This window comes from Polypterus senegalus, chromosome 6, assembly GCF_016835505.1.
Source record: "Polypterus senegalus isolate Bchr_013 chromosome 6, ASM1683550v1, whole genome shotgun sequence".
Classification (NCBI taxonomy): Eukaryota; Metazoa; Chordata; class Cladistia; order Polypteriformes; family Polypteridae; genus Polypterus; species Polypterus senegalus.
Genome location: NC_053159.1, coordinates 23,296,934 through 23,318,713, shown reverse-complemented (window position 1 = coordinate 23,318,713; position 21,780 = coordinate 23,296,934). Strand labels below are relative to the sequence as shown.

The 21,780-nt window shown below is 40.4% G+C and overlaps 1 protein-coding gene across 4 annotated transcripts in view; it reads right to left on the bottom strand.

Annotated features, from left to right (window-relative positions):
* Positions 1-21,780, bottom strand: part of ttll10 (tubulin tyrosine ligase-like family, member 10) — a 327,871-nt gene that overhangs the window by 253,829 nt on the left and 52,262 nt on the right. The window contains exon 1 of one of the 4 annotated variants that reach the window (XM_039755588.1): positions 17,247-17,525. The exons of 2 other annotated variants lie outside the window; for them this stretch is intronic. The gene's annotated coding sequence lies outside the window, so the exon portion shown is untranslated. Of the gene's footprint in view, positions 1-17,246; positions 17,526-21,780 lie in introns of those variants that run through there. One more of the 4 variants, XM_039755589.1, reaches the window with a different exon arrangement.

Below are 21,780 nucleotides of genomic sequence, written 5' to 3'. Positions count from 1 at the left end.
CTCACTCTTTTATTTGCTTTTCCTGTTCTTTAATGTGGGTTAGCAAAAGGTAACACTACATGGATAAAAATATTTAACTCATGTCCACCATAACAGCTGCTAGGGGACACAGAAGTTAGCATTGTTCTCCCACAGCTCTGCCTGTCCTGCACGATGCTGCTTGTGTGTGTGGCCAGAGTTTTCTTCCCCATCCTATAGAAGTTCATATTCTGTTTATCTTCAATTCTAATTGAGCCCAGTGTGCCCTGCAATGTACGGACATCCCATCCAGGATTCACTCCTACTTTGAGTTTGATGCTCTTTGGATATCCTTGTGGCCTAAAGCGATTCTGTACTAGAAAAGGCAGATTTGAAAAACAATTATCTTCCAAAGATTAGAGCCTACACGTCCATTTTTAAGTCACATATTCAGTTCAGGCTTGCAAGAAGGGACGTCCTTCACATCTTCTAGAGCCCCATAATGGCCAGTGCGATTTTCTGCACTGTGGTGTGCTGAGACAGTAAAATCACTTCAAGAGAGGACCACCGAAGCAACAGGCTAATTAAAAGGGCAGGCCGAGTTATGGGACACACTCTGGACCCCCCTGGAGGAGAGAATGAAGATAAAATTATGAACAAAGCTGCACATCCTCTCTGTGACACACCAACACTGAGGACTTTCAGACAGTGAATTATTCAGCAGAAGTGTGTGAAGAAACACCACAGGGTGCTTCTTTATACCAACAGCAATCTGTCTGCATAACGTCTCACTGGGACTAGGACTGGGACTGCCAAGTCAGAAGTTTCCTTTCTTTTTAATTTTTTCTTTTTAATTTTTAGTCAGTCTGGTGTGTTTTCAGACCATAGTGTGTGTATTTATTTATTTATATATACAGCTTTTGTAATAAGCCAAATTTCCCCCGCGGTCAAAAAAGTTCTATCTGCAGAGTCAGGGCCTAATGTGGAAGCAAATGAGGCAAAGCAACAACCAGTCTTGGACAGGACAGGGCAGAGCCTACACATGTCAAACGTTGCTTATTCATATGGTGATTGTTTAAATTAAATTATACAAAGGACGTCTATTGCATCTCTATAAACCAAAACTGGATTAAATGGGCTTAATCTTATTATGTTATACTTTAAGTTGCTGCAATGGGAGGAAGTGTGGGTGTGTGCTTTACTGTATGTATGTGTGTGTGTGTTTATAATGTAACTTGTATTGTAAATTTGTTACCGTACTCTAAGCTTTTACTTAGTGACGAGCACAATACAAAAATAAATGGACTTATTCTCGACTCAACCCTGTCCACATGACATATTGGTTGCATCAAGCAGGTTCAGAACGTCAGTAATGGATAGTAAGAAATAACAACAACAACACAGCACAGGTCACCATTACTTCATCACACACTCGTGCACACACCCAAACTCATACTGAGGGAATTAAGAATTACCTATCAACTTAACATGCACGTCTTTATGGATATGGGAGGAAAACTCCATAAAAGCTCTCAACACAAACAGCATACTGGGTCTGCAAGGCAGCAGCTTTAAGCAATGGGATATCTAATGATGACCTACTAACAAAATACCCCGGGGACAAATACAGCTCTATCCATTATATAGTGCCTTCCATATCATATCTATCTATCATATAGTGCTTTTCATATCATCTATCTATTGATTATATAGTACCTTTCATATCAGATTTCTATCATATAGTGCCTTTCATACAATATCTATCTATATAGTGCCTTTCGCATCAGATTTCTATATATCTATTATATAGTACCTTTTACATCATATTTCTACCTATTATATAGTTCCTTTCACATCTATCTTTTATATAGTACCTTTCATATCATCTATCTATTATATAGTGCCTTTCATATCATCTGTCATATAGTGCCTATCATATCAGATTTCTATCTATCTATTATATAGTGCCTTTCACATCATCTGTCATATAGTGCCTATCATATCAGATTTCTATTATATAGTGCCTTTCATAACATCTATCTATCTATTATAGAGTGCCTTTCATATCAGATTTGTATCTATCATCTTTTTTTTTGTTCTTTATTTAATAATTGAGGCAAATCACTGTTGGAATTCACAAAATCTAAAAAAAAACATTGAAACTTTGATATGTATTCAGAAAGCCACGTCTTTCATAGATTTACTGTGCTTGTTTCATCTAAGAACCAATGATGTAACAATCCATATTTTTTTAAAATAGACCTTCATCAGCCAGCATAGCAGGTGAGGCAGGTGAGTCATCTTTTCTCACTGTATTTGGAATTTTCCTGCCTTGCAAAAATACACATATGTTTCCATTTTATAAATCATAAGGACATTTATTAAAAGATCAAAAATGTTTACAGTACACACATTACTCTGAAAACCCATACGTTATGTTGGCGCCCATATTTGTAAGCAGGGGCACACCAGTCAAGCTTCTCCTACTCCTCCGTTATATCAAACGCCCTGAAAGTTGGCTAACATAACACGCAGATGCAGCACACGTACACAAAAGGAGAAGAGACCGGCGGCCCAAACAGTCTAAGATACTGTACTGTGTATCTAATGCTGTACTGTCCATCCATTGATGATCTCCCGCTGCCTTTTCAGTTTGGATTTGCAGTTCATGCACGAACAGGGCGCAGGTTTACATGACAGAGGTAAACGTTAAGCTCCCTGAACTTGCATGTTTTACTGCTTTGTAAATAACGACTCGGGTCATTAGACTGCTGAGCAGGTGTGTCCCACGCTGTATTCATGGCAGTAGAGTGTCTGTTGATAAAGCAAAGCCACACCCAGTCTGTCTGCTGCTGCTACACACACACACACATAAGACTGCGCTTTGTACTTGCGTGACCTGTGGTGACAAAGGAAACAACAAACAATTTCCTTCTTGTGTGTCTCATCTGGGCTTTTACAGTCAAACACACATCTAAGCTTTCTTGTAAACTCCGCAGAAAATATAAAGATGTATTCATCTCGAGTTCCTAACGTGCAAGCAAGGGAATTGGTGGAATTTCTTATTACACTTTGGAGCCTAAAAACAACTACTTTACCCTTCCATCCTTTGAACCTGCTTAATCTACTTCAAGGTCGCAAAAGGCCAGAGCTTATTATGGCAGATTTAGACAGAAAATAGAAACCAACAGCAAACACGGCACCCACGCGTTGAAGGTTCAATGATTATAATTAAGCATATAAATACATCCATTTTCAAATCCACTTAATCCAATTCAGCACTGCAGAAGGCTGGAGCCTATCCTGGCAAACCCTGTCACTAGGTATCCGTGGACATGGTGCCAGTCCATCAGAGGCCACACACTCAAAGTGGGGACAACTTAGAGCTGGCAAATATTTGGAAATGCAGGCAGAGGGGCACACAAATACCACATAGACAACAGCTGAGCATGCGGGGATTCCAACCCAGAATTCCAGACATGTAAGGCAACAGCACCATGCCACCCCCAATTAAACATATTTATTTGTTGTAAAGAAGACATATAATAGAATATAATAGCAATGAGGAAATAAGGAAAAAGGGGCGGCACGGTGGCGCAGTGGTAGCGCTGCTGCCTCGCAGTTAGGAGACCCGGGTTCATTTCTCGGGTCCTCCCTGCATGGAGTTTGCATGTTCTCCCCGTGTCTGCGTGGGTTTCCTCCGGGCGCTCCGGTTTCCTCCCACAGTCCAAAGACATGCAGGTTAGGTGGATTGGCGATTCTAAATTGTCCCTAGTGTGTGCTTGGTGTGTGGGTGTGTGTCCTGCAGTGGGATGGCACCCTGCCCAGGATTGGTTCCTGCCTTGTGCCCTGTGTTGGCTGGGATTGGCTCCAGCAGATCCCCGTGACCCTGTGTTCGGATTCAGCGGGTTGGACAATGGATGGATGGAAATAAGGAAAAACTCACAACAAGTTGCAGATAACATCTTTTCTGATGGGAGCTCTGAGAGGTCAAGCAAAATGGCACTTTTATTGGCTTTTGACTTCTCATTGCATCCATAATGGCTAACACAGTACAATATCCTCCTACAACTGATAGGAGTTCAGAAATGAACTGATATCAAAATGGCCGACTTTCCTATTATATGGGTTCCATGCTGGAAGGGGCAGATAACGGAAGTGACGTCAGTATCGGAATAGCCATCAATCTTCTGTTTTGCAGAGAGGGCATTAGAACAAAGCACCAACCCCTGGTCAGGTGGGTACTTACCATCACCAGAGCCCTTAAGTGGTCCCCCATGTGCACGCATGTGACAATGTACTATACTGTATTTAATGTAGGGTGGCGCAGTGGTAGTGCTGCCACCTCGTAGTAAGGAGACCAGGTTCCCTGCATGGGGTTTGGATGTTCTCCCCGTGTCTGTGTGGGTATCCTCTAGGTGCTCCAGTTTCCCCCCACAGTCCACAGGCATGAAGGTTAGGTGGATTGGCAATACTTAATTGGCCTGTGAGTGTGTGTTCGCCCTGCAATGGACTGTTGCCCAGTACAGGGTTTGTTCCTGCCTGGTGCCCTATGCTGGCTGGGATGGGGTCCAGCACCCCCTGCTCAGGACTAAATGGGTCAGAAAATGACTGACTGAACATACTGTATTTAATGCATTCTGTTCCTCCAGATGATTTTTTACCTTCACCTATAAAAGGCACCGTAATCTAATTAGTGGAATATAACAAAATGAACCAATCAGATTTCAATTTAGCCCCTTCTACTGATGATGACCACTTTTTGATCAAGTATGTTAGAAAATATCAACATCTCGGAGTACACTGGGGTGGTGGCCATTGCCTCAGCTATAATTATTAAGCTGTGTGTCTGTGGTCTTCTAGCAGGAAAGACTCAATTGGGCAAAGTAAGGCAACGAAGCAAAAAATAAATAAATAAACAGTGGAAGGTTAAATGAAGAATTGTTTCACTGAGGTCTTAAAATGGGATAATAAAGCTTAAAAGGTGAATTGTAAAACTAATAGCTGGACATTGTTGAAAAGCAGAATTTTAAATATAGTTTGTAGCGGAGTTTATCAAAAACTAGCCGTCCCCTGCGGATCCGCCTGTGTAGTAGTGAAACAGGACAGCGAGGAAGGCCCTGCCCGGCTCCCCACTCCTGACGTCACGCTTCCCCCTCCTCTTGGCCCGCTACATCTCTCGGATTTGCACAAATAAATCGGTACCGCAAGCAAACTATGATACTGTATATAATGCAATAAGAGAAATCACAAAATCAACCGGAATGTACAAGCAAATTATAGAAAAAAAAACCCTGATCTAAATCCGTGAAGTAGTTCTGTCATTCGCTAGCTAAGCAAATGTAAGATTCGCCCCAAGGCTGACACGTGAGTGAAGAGGGATATCTATCTATCTATATATATATATATATATATATATATATATATATATATATATATATATATATATATATATATATATATAGAGAGAGAGAGAGAGAGAGAGAGAGAGATAATGTTACACAGTTTACTTTCAAATAATGCAAAGAATACGCGTTTCGCCCTTATTTGGGCTCATCAGGCGTGCACACTCCACTGCTCCCCTTGCAGGGATCAAACCTCGGACGTCAGTATCAGAGACGAAGTCCCTTTACGCTGCGCCATGGCGTGTGCTTCGTTTATTTGACAGCCTGGATATCGGCGTAATTACATTCATAGCAACCATATTCTGAGGCTCGATCTGATTGTATGGGTGGTTATATATATACACAGAGAGAGAGAGATAGAGATTACCAGACTTCTGCAGTTTTTAGTTTGCTTCACAGGAATTATTCAAGCACCAGTGTGACATGTGATCAAATAATTCCACAACAAATTATCTTTGTTTTAAATGTTTTAGTAAAATTTCAGAGCAAAACAGTTCACACAAAAAAAAGAGAAAAAAAATGATATTGCAAAGAAAGGAAACGTTCTGTTTAAGGCTTACAGGTCTTGTTTCATTTCTCTAAGTTTGGTCATACATTCATACTTGAGGCATGTTAAGCAAGTTAATCACGTAAGCACGTGAGACTCGGTCAGAAAACTGTATGCCATCTCTTAGCTATTTGCAGACATATCTAATGATCCACGCTAGTAGTAAGACTATTTCCTAACTCTCTGTTCTTCAGGTATAGCTAAGAAACTTACAGGGGGTGAAAGACTGCAGCATACCATATCCTAGTGACTATGAGAATCCAACACTATATGAATTTAACATTAAACATTACATTGGTTCCTACACATTTATCATTCATTATGCTTTCTTTTTAGACAAGCAAAAATATTATTAATATTAATAATTATTTAATAATTATTAATATTAATAATGATGTGTTCCTTCTTTGTCTGAAACAACACACGTCTGTCAGTTCCTAAGCCTATTCAAGGCAGGAATCAAGTGTGGATGGAAAGCTGATCCATTCCAGAACTCACCCACAAATTCACACAGTAGGACACTTCAGGGTAACCTAGCTAGCTTAACATGCACGTCTCCCAATAAAACAACATGACATGACATGACATTCTTAGACCTGCGTGGTCCCATTTTGGCTCACATGGCAGAAGGATCGAGTATAAGGGAGAGAGCAGCAGTCCATGACGGGCATACTCATGCAGGTGACAACTTAGAATCACAAATGAACCTCACACGCACATCTTTGTAGAAATGGGAACCAGAGCACCCAGAGAAAAGCCTGTATAGACCATGACAGCTCCACTCCACTGTGGATCTGTGACATATTTTATGTGATGTGGCCAAGTCATTGGTATTTAAACCACAAAACTCCCACCTTTACCTTAATATGCAATTCTTTGTAAGTCATTTAAAAATACTTATAACTGCAATATACTGATCTGGTAAGTCACTTTGGAAAAGGCATCAGCAAAATATACACTAATGTTATTCACAGGAGTGTTATTTGCATGTCACCTGATATCAATCACTATTCTACATTCCTCGTTGTATTCTGACCTTTTTACAACTTCAGCTCCAGATCTCATTTACCCTTGGTGCCTTGCTCATCTCTGACTATTTTTCCATTTTTTCTTGTTGCACCCTCATGTAATGCCACAAATGAAAACCATTTCAGATATATTATTATTCAGATATATATTACAGACATACGTTATGTCACATGTGCTCAGTGTGAAGCTGCTCTCATCTATGAAGAGAAGGGGGTGCAAATGGCGGAGCTCCCAATTATGGTACTCTCTGGTAAATGTTATCAACATGTATGGTGATGGGCTGTGAGCACAGGTGCCACTAAGCAGACATTGGGCCCTGATGCCACCCTCATGGAGTCTGAGAGTCTGGTCAGACCCATACACACCAGTAGCCATTTTGTAGGGTTCTGGCAGTGCTCCTCCTGTTCTTCCTCACACAAAGGAGCAGACACCAGTCCTGCTGCTGACCCTGTCCAGCTCTCCTTGTGTAATGGCCCATCTCCTGGGATCTCCTGCATGCTCTTGAGACCATTCTGTGACGGCATGTATGGATGTGCCAAAATGGAGGAGCTGGACTACCTGTGCAACCTGAATCAACTGCGGGTACTGCCTCATGCCACCAGTAGTGACAAGGATGCTAGCAAAACACAAAACTAGAGGAAAATCTATCAGGTAGGATAAGGGGACAGCAATCATGTGTGTCCACCATTCCCTGTTTGGATGTGTCTTGCTGTGGCCTCTTTAGTGCCCCTGTTGTCACTTTCATTCAACACCAAAGCCTGTGACATTGATTCACAATCACTTATACTTCCTTACTGGACAGATTGGACAGATTGATATCCCTGAAGGTTCATTGACTCGGTGTTAGACTGTAGCAATTAATTGTTCCCTTCATTTATTTGAGCAGTGAACTTCAACAGCAGCCATAGTGCATTTTCAAAGAACCCTAATCAGAGAAGACTTTCCTGGCCCAGTGAAATCATTCAACAAAAGAAGAATTCAACCCAACACAAAATCAGCAATTCAGAACTGTAGGAACCACAGGCATACTGACAACAGTGAAGAGGGGGAAAAAATAAAAGGAGTGCTGGACAGTCTAAAAGTTCCTGACCAATTCATCCCTCCATGGACAGTCTGATAATACAAAGAGAAAAGCAAAGTCCAAGACCGGGGTGGAGATCTAAAATAAAGGAATCCAACTGACTCTGTGATCGTGCTGGAGTGACACTGCTTCTCCCAGTGATTGATTGATAGATAGATAGATAGATAGATAGATAGATAGGAGTGCACTGGCCTTGTAATCTTAACAGTCCAATATTGAGAATGTGCAATGGGAACTGTGCAAATAACATTACAACCAAGGTGACAGGTGGAACATACATATAATGAAGTAACAGATACTAAAGTGACATAATATTAAAAGTAAAATAAAGTGGCATGGCTTATTCTGATAGGATAACGTGACACATTATGAAAAAGGTTATACAGTAGTGTCCAAGTAGTGAGATATCAAATGTAGTGCAGAGTTAAAATAATTTATAAACAGAGAAGGAGCAGCAGGCCCCGAGCTCAACCACTCCCTGCCCTGTTTGGGAAGAGTCCAAGAGACTAAAGGCTCTGGGGACAAACAATCTTTTGTATCTGTGCATATTGCAGCCTACGACTAAACAAACTGCTCTGCTTAATTATGGTGGTGTATAGCGGGTGATGTTCATTGTCCATAACAGATCGCAACTCCCAAAGTCAGTGTACCTAAAACAACATAAAAATAAATAAATGTTGTCAACACCAAGCAACTTTAAAGGCCACCTGTAACACCAATGAAGTGGAGTCCACTGTTAAGAGTTGCTAAGAGTGTTAGGCACATCTGGCACTGACCTTTAAAACTACGGAATGAGACAAAAATCACAAGGCCACAGCCACACAAACCTAGAATATCAAAAAATGACATTGAGGTAACAGAGAACTAATCCAAGAGCTCAGTGGGAGAAGTAACATGCCTACCTGGAGGTGACAAAATGAAGAGACTGCAGTTTGGGGTTTACAGGTTAGCAATCCCTAACGCAAGTGTCAACACAGGTTTATTTTTCCTCTTGTATTTGTATACTAAAGTCTCTAAAACATTTCATTCTCATCCATCCTATCTGTGTATGCAGAGAAACCCTATGCAGATGAAAGTAAAAATCCTCATTTTGCTTTTTCTTATTTATTTTGGGATCATGTTTCAGGCAGTCATCATCATAATTTTCTCAAATGAGATGCTTTATACATTTAAAAAAAAAACTTCACATCAGCGTCAGAAAGCAAACTTCTCCAAAAAGAAACTACTGTGCCCAGATTAGAACCTTTTCTTACTTCTTGTTGGAGAAAATGATAGGGATTGTAAAACAGCATTCAAGAACAAAAGGCTGAAGGCAAACAAATCCAACAAAAGGCAGCCAGCATCATAAATCTACAGGATTACAGGCCCTCGGATCAGACGGTGCCTGTGAGAGATCACAGATGACTTAGAACTCCTAAGTGAATATTATGATGGCGGAGTTTAAACACTGCATTTATATTGCAAGATTTGAGCATGACTATAAAAGCTCACATTAATGTTTTTTTTGAAATAAAGGATGAATGAAATCAACTTGCTTAGCTTGCTATATATTTACATACAGGTGCCAGCCTACTAAATTGGTTATTGGATTCCAGGGTACTGAAGCCAAAACTGGCAGCACTGGGAACAAATCAGGAAGCAGTCCAGAACTGGGCACATTTAATGACAGTCACAGTGGCACTTTTTAGGGTCACCTAGTAGTCTCTGACATGTGAAACAAAAAAACCGGGAGAGACCTCCCCTCAACTTTCTTGTATACTCAGACATAGGCATGAGTCAGTCATATTGGTAAACCGAAACAAATGGTCATATTATTATTATTATTATTATTAACATTATTATTTTTAATGGTTCTACATTGGTAAAATATTTGAAAATGTAAATGAAGCACCTTTCGAACGGTGTCAATTTGCCGTACTCATCCAACCTACTGCAATAAACACCTGGTGCTTATGCAATCATAGCATTTTCTAATGGCATAACACAACATGTTTCACTGCTGGTATGCACACGTTTTAATATTGAAAACTGAAATTATCTAGGAAACTGTACACTGTCTAAGAAAATGTAACGAGATAAAAAAAAATGCCTAAAATGATTTTCTTTACCGTGATACCAATAATGAAAATTTGACATGATCATTTTATTTTGGCAAACAATTCAGGTAAATAACCACATTCAGTAAGTGGAAGTGGGTCAAAAGTTGCAAGAGACTTTAGTAATGTGTGTAATGTAAGACTTGTATGCAATATTTCATTAACATAAAGCAAAAACTTTCTCAAATATGTATCACCATTTGAATGTCAAATGGAAAATTGTGATTATCTCGAAAACAGTTCATTTTTCAAAAAAAATGAAAAATTGTGCTCTTACCATAATATGATGTGAAATTATCAAATTTTTAATATTTTTGGGGAAGCGATTCAGGTAAAGTACCACTTCCGGTTAGCAGAAATAGCTCAAAAGTTGCTAGAAATCTACATTTTGTAGCTAATACTTGTATGTAAAATGTGGTTGACCTAAGTGAAGTTATCGCGTTTACATAACATACACACACGCAGACAAACACACAGACATAATTCCAAAAACGATCATTTTCGGACAGGTCTAAAACCATCAAGATTCATCAAAATCGACATCGAATTTTTGGACAATTACAATACTTTCCCTGTACTTCGTATACAAGAAAGTAAACATGGAGCATCCTGAGAAACCCACAAAACTCACATTTACTACTGCAGTGGTTGACATAAAGGGAACATGTTTAGTTTCTTAGGTTTCTATTAATTACACATTGTGCAGAAATATGGATTTTTTTATATAAAGTTAAAGATTTTTTCAAAAGGGTGTGTTGACAGTGTTACATCTGCTAGTAGAGGTTAGAGCATGTCCGTGTAATTCAAACATCCAACCATCATATAATCAACTAGCAAAATACCCGCGCTTTGCAGTGGAGAAGTAGTGTGTTGAAGAAGTAATGAAAAAGAAAAGGAAACATTTTAAAAATAACGTAACATGATTGTCAATGTAATTGTTTTGTCACTGTTATGAGTGTTGCTGTCGTTAAGGATTTGATTATCATTATTTCTTTCAATCAGGTTCATATTTGAAGGACGTGTTGAGTTCAAGTTACATTCTGCATTTGTCAACCATTGTAAAGATACAACAGGTTTCACTGATAACTTTGTGTCCACGTTGTCAGAGTTGAAACATTCACAAACATCGAAGTGTCCACTACCCAAATTGCTACCCATGAATCTAAGATGTTTAACAGTTATTCCCGGTTGTCCAAAGGTGTAAAATATTTCCCTATTTCCATACACTTGAATTGACAATGAAACAATTCCGCGGTAGCTATCAGTTCACATGCAGAACCATAGGTTCAGAGATTAAGCATTTCACTGCTATAGTGGTCCTATGTAGTATAATTGTCTCCTGTACTGTCATCAGTCCACACCTTGAACCTGTCCCAGTCATTCAGTACATAAGACACAATGTCTCTGCAGATATCATGGCTGAAACTGATATGACCATGGAATAAGTAAGAGAGAGAATGGAAGAGGCAGGCGGAATCTCGGGGCATGGAAACCACTGTGTACGGGTCGGTGAAATTTCGACTGATCGATCACCGGAATAGACATGTTATTCGGGGTAAACTTGCACCCGTTGAGAAAGAAAGTACGAAGGAATGCGAGAAGTGGTGGAGCATGGAATGAAAAGCAGAAGTCAGCACCAGCAAGACGTACTTGAGCAAGTAAGGAAGCCCAACAATGACAGCCTTGAAGCGGTGGAGTAAAAGAAATGGAAACAGTCACGAGGAGGGAGACGTGAGGAAGTAAGGAAACCCAACAATGTCAGCCTTGATGCGGTGGAGTAAACGAAAAGGCAGGAGTCACCAGCAGGAAGATGTGAAGCAAGGCCAACAATAACAGGCTTGAAGTGGTGGAGTAAATGAAAAGGCAGGAGTCACCAGCAGGAATACATGAAGGAAGGCGAACAATAACAGGCTTGAAGCGGTGGAGTAAAGAAGAAGGGAGCAGTAAGCACGATGAACAGCTGAGGAAAGTAAGGAAGCGAGTGAGGAGGCACATGTGCATATGTTGTCGTTAATGTATATAGGCAGGGAGCCAACCACGTGGTACATGCGCGGTCAGCGGCTGTGCGGAAAAAGAAAGGGGGACCTGGGGCAGCCGTTGTGCATATCTACCGTGAAATAAATCGTCTGTTAATGGAAATAAAGGAATGCTAAAAGCAGAGGTCAGTTCTGAAAGTTCCTTAAGGCATAATGGTGAGAAACACCAAAAAGACGATGTTATTTTCAAAAACTTGTTACGGGGCACGGCGCAAAATTAAACATACTTAACGTTTGTTAGTACAGTGTAAAGGATAAGATGGGAAATTTGGGCTTCCTACGTATATTGGAAGTGGCAGAAATAGTGACGAGGGGTTCCCCCTATCTATATATACAGTTTAGGGGGTACACCCGTTTCCCCCCTTGGGTGTTGCAATAGGACATGAAACATACATAACTTTTATAAGTACACTGCAAGGAATGAGCACGCAAAATTTCAGCTTCCCAACTATATGGAAAGTGGGAGAATTAGTGATGAGTCAGTGAGTACTTTGCCTTTTAAATATATAGATGTATCCATATGAGGGTTCAGGAAGACTGTGGGAATTCCCAGACCATTAGAGGGTTCACTTGCTCATACTGAGTTGCTAAAACTTTGGGAAGGAAATTATCACCCAGAAAGAAACAGGGTTAAAAAAAAAAAGTAATGAAGAGCCAAACGAGTCCAAAATCAGACAAACACAAGTGGGGTAGCTGACATTTCATACTTCAGAACGCCTTTGTTTCCTGCTCCACACACAGAAATAAGGGACCATGCACTTTAACTAATTTTAAAAGATTTAGCCTCCAAACTAGATTTATAATACTTTCCAGTGCAGAACCAAAATATCTTTGTGTTTTTTATATCAAATATACCACATATACAGTATGCACAGTAAATGAAGTGACCTGCTCACAGTGTGCCCGGACAAGGAGCAGGAGAACAGCCATCACATCACATTACAGCTTAGCTTGGTGCAAGATGGATGCGGTTTTTGCAGCTTCGCCTATTGTGGTAAGCACAAGATATGCAATGAACAACTTGTTTTGAAAGTAAAAGAGGACTATTGCAAAAATTTACTGAAAATACTCATTTTGGCAGCCACATCATGCTGGGGATGAACTCTGTGGTTAAATAACTCTGCAGCCCTCCGCACAAAACAGAGACAGGTGCCACTGCTTTACTAATCAATCATTGTTTCAAGTGAGCTGTCAGTGATGAGAGCATTGAACACCTAAGCTTCTTGGTGGTACAGCATGTTGGAAAGTCTGCAGCTTTTTGTTTAATTACCTGAAAAGTTATTTTAACCCACACCACTCTACAATATGGACCTAAAAGATCCATGGCACCCCGATCGGACCAAAATGGGGAGATACTGTATTTTTTTTTTCCAGGACTCTCTTCAAATGGTTTTTTAACTTCATTCCTCAAGTATCCTTTTGGCTGTTGGCTTTCTTTACAACAAAGATATTTGTCAGAGACACACATTTACAGTTACTTATTTATTTATTTATTTATGAATATGGCACATACCACTTGCTTCATTTTAGGATTTCGCTATTAATTAATGATGACCTGAGCATTATCCAAATGTAAGGCACCAAAGCAAAGAACTTAAAGTAAGAAGCCTGATTGTTTTAGGGGCAGACTGACCTAAAATAATAAGCTAATGTTGTGAAGAGCAGCTACTAGGTTTGGCAGTGGGACAGCACAGGAGCTCAAGTGGTCAAAAGAAAATGTTGTGAAATGCTGAAAGATAAGCAGCGTATCACACAGCTCAACAGGAGGGTCCGTTAGAACAGGTGCCTCTTTTGTAGGAGGCTACATGGTGGTATAGTGTGGCATGCCACCTTGAAAAGCACTATATAACAGAGGAACAGCTATATGAAAGGCAGTGTATATAACAAAATGATCTATAAAGATAAAGCAGTACATAATCATCAGAGACAAACATGAAAGTCGTGACATGATAGATGAAGAGATTTGAAAGGCACTGTGTAATAGAAAAATCTGAAATATATTATATGAAAGAATGATGAATAAAAAGTTGAATAAATAAATAAAGAAATGCACTATATACAGTAATAGTTTTAAAGGGTCATGGATAGACTTGAAAGGCACTATATGATAGATAGATAGATAGATAGATAGATAGATAGATAGATAGAATAGTAATGGAAAAAGTGGATGCACACAATCAATGGATAGATTATGTATATAGTGGAAACATGACAGGTACACATAACCAAGATACTGTAGATAGATAGAACTTTATTTGTCCCCAGGGAGAAATTTGGTATTTTACAGAAAGTCTTTAAATAAATAAATATCTAAATATTTAACACACTGCGGTGGGCTGGCGCCCTGCCCGGGGTTTGTTTCCTGCCTTGCGCCCTGTAGTTAGAATATAGCGGGTTGGGTAATGGATGGATGGATGGATATTTAACACACACACACCCACACATACACACACACTAAATGGTCTGAAAACATACCAGAACAACTAAAAATGATGTGGCAGTCCCAGTGAGGCATTATAAAGGCTTATTGCTGTTGATATAAAGGAGCCCCCTATGGTATTTCTTGACACACTTCTGCTGAATGATTGGTCGGCTCAAAGTCCTCAGTGTTGATGTGACAGAGAGAGGATGTGCAGTGTTGTTCATTATGGCACTCAGTTTTATTTTCATTCACTCCTCCACTATGACCTCCAGGAGGTCCAGAATGTCTCTCACAACTGAGTCTGTCCTTCAAATTAGCTTGTTGATTTGGTGGGCCTCTCTTGAAATGATGTTACTGACCCAGCACACCACAGCATAGAAAATCACACTGCATGGTAAAGAGTTGTTGAAGATGTGAAGGGTTTCACAACACACATTAAAGGAATGCAGTCTCCCAAGGAAGAACAGCCTGCTTTGCCCTTTCTTATGTAGTTCCTCTGTTTTCTGAGACCAGTCCAACTTATCAATGATGTGAACCCCCAAGTACTTGTAGCAGTGCACCACCTCCACATCCACTTCCTGAATAGTAACTGGACATGGAGGCCCTTTGCTGTGGCATATTTAATAAGCAGTTCCTTGGTTTAGCTGATATTAAGTTGCAGACAATTCGTTTTGCACCAAGAAACAATGTTCTCCACCCGACTCTGACCCTCTGTCTCACTGTCCTTATCAGTACACCCCATAGGTGCAGAATCGTCTGGAAATTTCTGCAAGTGACATGACCTGGTATTTTATTTATAGTTGGAGGTGTACAGAGTGAAGACAGGACTGTTCCATGTGGTGCTCCAGTGTTGGTCACATCCATATCAGAAAGGCAGTCCTTGAGTCTCACAAACTGCCGTCTGCCCGACAGATAGTCCATTATCCAGAACACCACAGGCTCATCCACCTGTGTTACCTCAGCTAACCTTTGCCAAGATATGCTGAAAAAACTAAAATTACTGCACTACTGACCTTATATAACCTGTGATTTTTAAGACCAATGCCAGTTATGTCTATGAAATATTCCCCCCCAACACCATCACATTAAATAGGGCAGCCCAGTGGTGCAGTGGTAGCACTGCTGCCAGGCAGTAAGGAGACCAAAGTTTGTGTGCTGGATCCTCCCTGTGTGGGTTTCCTCCCACATTCCAAAGACACGCAGGTTAAGTGGATTGGCGAGACTAAATTGGCCCTTGTGTGTGTGTGTGTGTGTGTGTGTGTGTTCACCCTGTGATGGACTGACACCCTTATCCTGACCTGTACCCTGTGCTGGGTAAGAAAATGACTGACTGACTGACCATCCCATTCCCATATGGCAGTATCTGCCTAGGCCAGACGCGAGGATGATACCTACCTTACTCCCAATGCTGCCTGGAGTGGCTCTGGAACAATGTACCATATTAGCAGTTCTCTGCTCCTTAAGAACCCATTCAGTTTTTTAACCAATATAACCATCAGAGACATACTGTACTTATAACATTAATCGTTTGATGAGCATGAACAGTACGTGTCTGTGTGTGTATGTGCATGTAGTTTTGCCAATTAATTAATGATAAACTATTTACCACTATAAAAAGGTGTCACTGCAAACAGCAAACAACTTTCAACTAATTAGCAAAACTTCTAATTGCTTCAAAGACAGACTAAGCTAAAATAACAAGCTAAGAATGGTTGCTCCTGATGTTAAGTGATGTAAAAGGGCATCTCTGTTTAGAAATAAGCAAAGCTGCTTTCAAAATCACTACTTCTAGAGACTTCCTGATGTATGAATTTTACAGCTTTAAGGAGGAATGGGGACTTCCTTCATAAGAATGCACTTGGCAGTAAATCATGACTTGTAGTCTTCAGTACACTCTAAAAATGACTGCAATCCCAACTCCGACTCCTCAATAACATGTCATTTTAAATCCATGCTTATAAAATACCCCAAAGCCACCCCTGACCACCTGAGGCCAAACTGTCCTGCTTATATGAATGAATCTATGGTAGCTTCGGTCCAGAGCCAGTACAGGGAGGATTGCCTGTTTTGTTCCCAAAGCTGCCAGGACCCTGTGACCCTAAAAACGGACAAAGCTGGTGAAAGGAATGGATGGATGGATGGATGGATGGACTATCTTTCCAAGTAGCATTTTAGATTAACACAGGCATTTTCAGAACTGCTCCTCCAGTTGCCACTGTGCCCACCAAGTTTATTGATTAGAGAGACGCTCACATCATTAATTACACTCTTGGCTCTGCTCAAAGTGGGTGTATGTGTCCAAATTCTTTGAGCAGGTTCAATTTATTTTGTATTTTGCAATTAATTACTTTAATGCTTTATCTTTATTTTGAAGAGACTTATTACTTTTATCAAAATGCATCACCCTGGTAAAATATGCGTGTGATAAACTGCAGTTGTAAAAGCGATTACAGCAAAAAACTAAATGAAGAAAGTAATTAATTATATATACATATATAAATTAATAACATTTAATTCATGGGTTTCACATTTTCCCCTGACTGGTTGAAACAATCATTCCGCACACCCCAATAATCTGTAAAATCCTGGTGAGTAAAGTGTTTTGCCATACAGCATGTCACCATAATATTTCTCTGAAATCTCCAAGGCCCTGTCCCTTCAGAATTTCCTACCTCCAATTAGGCATCCAGTCGACACCATCTGATCCTCTGCAACAAAGGCAATCCATCAAGGGGCAACACAGTCAGGTATTCCAGAAAACGTCATTCATTCCAAAGGGGGAAGAAGGGAAAAAAGAAAAGTATGCAGTCGACTATTCCAAACAAAGCCTGCCCTGTCAACACCGTACTCCCCACTCTCGCCCCCCAGCCCAATGTTCACATTCCACAGTCTTCTTAGTTGTGAATGCTACAGACAATTGTTTCACCCATTTTAAAAAAGAAAAAAAAAATCAGCCCAGATCTCTCCTGCCCATGTAAGAAGCCATGAGCCAGTATACTTCTGTTATCTTTCACGATTATGCAAGAAGAGAGTCTGGTGGAAACCTTTGCCTGGTACAGTAAGGAGCCTCTTACAGTAATAAACGGCAAAGGAATCTTCTATGAAAAAAAAATGCAGCTAATGAGCTGATTCTCCAATCAGAACATGAAAAATGTTCTTTACTTTCCCAACGTGCAAACTTTAATTTTTAACTTGCGTATTTTAGTACGTACACTACACATTGCTATTAAATGATTCTTCATAGTTGGTTCATTTAAAAAGACATGAGGTTAACTTAGCGGATGCTCCCACATACTAAAACTTTTTACTGCCCATACGTTTACTGTAGGTATGTGAACATATTGTGATAGAGTAAAAGGGAACACTTTAAAATTTCCAATATTTTAGGCCTGAACGACATTTCATAGTGTTATTGAAAGGCAAATGCATTTTAATACATTAAATATACATATCACAAGAATCAACAGCAATTTAGTTCTTGTAGAGCCCAAAAATCACACAACGAATGCCTCAACGAGCTTTAACAGGCCATGTGTTCTTTCGACAGCCCCCCAGCCCTGACTCTCTAAGAAGACAATGAAAAACTCCCAAAAAAATAAAATCTTGTAGGGACAAAAAGAAAGAAAATTGTCAGTGCTACTCAATGCTCTACCAAGCCTCTCCACATCCATTACAAAAATAATGTTATCGGGCCCCAATTGTACGAGAATACATTTTCACTAAGATATGACACCATCATTATATTTCACATAATAAAAAGTATTGACCCACAACATTTTGAACTGTTTAAGAACGGCATTGCATGTTTTAGGCAAGAACAAGATTTGATCATTTTAAAGTGGTATCTTTCTGTCTGTCTGTGTCAAGATGCAAGTCCAGGCACACAATAACTAAAAAACAAATCACTCAGCCCAAGTGGAACTTGGCATTGCTATTAGCATTGAAAATGAATTTAAATAATTTACATTTATTACACGCAATACAGATCTCTCTCATACCTGTGCAATCCAGTTCATGGTTGGGGTACTGGGGAGTCCATACCAGCAGCATTAGGCAGGAAAACAGCACTGGGCAAGGTAGTAGTCCATCACAGGGAACACCCACCCACACACACACTGAGAGCTGCTAATTCGCCTAACTTGTATGTCTCTGGGGAGATCGGCCACAATAACTCTCTATTAACTAGAAGACTATACACTCTAGTAGCTCAATATCTGAACTATCTTCCCCAGAGATCCTTGAAAAACATTATATTCAGAATGCACAGCACGTTGAACCTTGAGGCAGATGAGCTACAACCGCAGAAGTCCACGCCGAGTTCCACTCCGATCAGCCAGGAACAGAAAGCTGAGGCTTCAGTGGGCACGGGTTCACCAAAACAAAGCAGTTGAAGACTAGAAAAAAAGTCTGGTGTGATGAATCCCAATTTCTGATGAAGAACACAGATGGTAGGATCAGAATTTGGCACCAATGGCATGAATCCATGGACCCAAACCTGCCCAGGCTGGTGATAGTGGCGGTGTAATGGTGTGGAGAATGCTTTCTTGGCGCACTTTGAGCCCTTTGGGGTAAGGTAAGGTCCCCGGCTCACCATCGCTTGAATGTCATAGACTATCTGAGTACTGTTGCTGACCATTGTCAAAGACAAAGAAAAGGAGCCACAAAAAAGGTTTGGGGCACCAACCCATATATTGTTCCTGGCTGCAAAAATGGAAAGAATTGATGTACTGAACTGAATTGCTGGGGTAAAGATGGCAGTTTTAAGGGCAAGAAGAGGACGTGACATCAGAGGAGCCAGAACCGGAAGTGGCATTATTGGGGCCGGAATCGTACATGAAATTAATAAATAACAATGTGATGTTATCGGAAGTGATGTCATCAGGGCCAGGTGGAGTTTCCCACCATAAATGGTCTTCAGTGGAAAGAGAGAACATTAGAACACTCTAGATGAAAACAGGCCATTCAGCCCAACGAAGCTCGCCAGTCCTATCCACTAATTTCTTCCAAAAAAACATCAAGTCCAGTTTTGAAAGTCCCTAAAGTAGTAGGATTAGCACAGTTTGCCACCCCCTGATCTGGCGTGAAGTTGCACTCCTTTAGGCCCTTTTGCCGCCTCCCATGTGCATGTTTGTGACACCTTGTGTATCCCTTTATGACCACCATTTACCCATCCTCTCCTGGATACCTCCAACATGATAATTCACCACGCCACAAAGTAAAATTCGTCTCAAACTGGTTTTGTGTACATAATAGCGAGTTCAGTCTGAATCCAGCAGAACACCTTTGGGATGTGTTAGAAAGGGAGACTCGCAGCTTGAAGGTGCAGCTGGCAAATCTACAGAAATTGCGTGATGCAATCGTGTCAACATGGACCAGAATCTTAAGGGAATGTTTCCAACATCTTGTGAAATCCTTGCCATGAAGAACAGAGGTTGTTTGAGAACAAACAGAGGCCCTACTCAGTATTAGTGGAGCACTTCTAAGAATTTAATCAGTGTGCGTTTTGTGCTAAACTTTCATCTTTTAATGAATATGAATACCTTTGTCAGTATTGCAAACATGTATTGCTTAATGAATTAGTATTCTGATCTAAAAAGAGTCGTTTAGATTGCACCAGGACTCATTCATACGTCCATTCTAATTACATCGGGCCAAATTGGAGAAGACACTAAATCTCAATAAACTCATCTTTAGAAGGCCGGGGAAGCCACAGTCACTGGAGAAAACCTAGGCCTATATTAGGATTACATGAAATGTCCTGAGAGGAGCGCTAAGGCCATTATTTGAAGGGAAGACTCTTGAGCTCAAAGGCAGCAAAAGTCACAGTCACCAATCATTTTGGTACTCAAGCTCTTTACAAACATCAGAACAATCGAGATGAGAACAGGCTATTCAGCCCAACAAAGCTCGCCAGTCTTATCCACTTAATTCTTCTAAGAAAATATCAAGTCGAGCTTTGAAGGTCCCTAAAATTCTGCTGTCTACACACTACTTGGTCAATTATCCCATGTGTCTGTGGTTCTCAGTGTGAAGAAAAAGTTCCTAATGTTTGTGTAGAATTTAGCCTTAACAAGTTTCCAACTGTGTCCGCCTCAAGGAAAAGTGTACAAGAACAAGCCTCGTACACTGGAACAATTACAGCGAAACATTTAACTGGAAATTGCTCCCATCACCCCTACAATGCTCGCGGATACTTTTTCCAATATGGAGCGTCATGTCGGTTTGTGTTTGCAAGAAATAGGCAACCATTTCCAGCACCGAATGTGATTGGATCATTTACACACCTATGAAGGTGTGCATTGTATTTATTTTGTTTCTCTCTCTTTATTATTACGTGAGTAACATATCATAACTCAGGGCCCACCCATTAGAATCTCCCCGTATTTCTATCCAAATCATTTATATTTATTAAAAATAGCAGCGGCCCTAGCACTCACCCCTGTGGACACCACTCTTAACATCAGACAGTTCCGATGAGGTTCCTCGCACCATCACCCTCTGCTCCTGTATCTGACCCAATTGTGCACCCATCTACACACCACACCATAAAGTCTCAGTTCTTTTAGTATGATGCCTAGCCTCTCATGTGGCACCTTATCAAATACATTTTTTTTTTAAGATTTAAACAATGCCCGCTGCACCTGCATGCAGCCAAGGAATTTGATGCAAACTCTGATTTCCATCTAGAAAATTAAAAAGGGTGTATAGTGAGTCATGTGCCCAGCATTTGCCCTAAAAGCTTCAGCGTTACATGGTCTTGTATGCTCTTTAGACAGTAAGTGTTTTTTTTTTCCTCTGCCTGTTGTCTTGAATCACACATCCTATAGATTGGCTCATCATTCCAGCCTGGATTTGCATAAGATGGAAATGTTTCTGCTGCCTTTGGGGAGCAGCAGCCCTCGTTTGTGCCCCTAAGCATCAGAACAAGCAACTTGAGGTTCCATTAACGATTTCCCTTGGCTACCATCACTAGTTAGCTGTGGAAAAACAAGTGTAAGATAGAGGCAGCGTGTTGCTGTAACACTGGGCTTATCTTGCCCTGGCAGCTCAAGAATAACAAACAAGTGGTTCAAATCTAAACACACAGGTAAACAGTCATGAAAAATTCAGGATGCAGTCTGCCATAATTACACATCTGGAGAAATTGTTTAATTTCTCACAACACTTATTTAATAAGATATTTAGTAAAAAGGAACAAAAGACCTA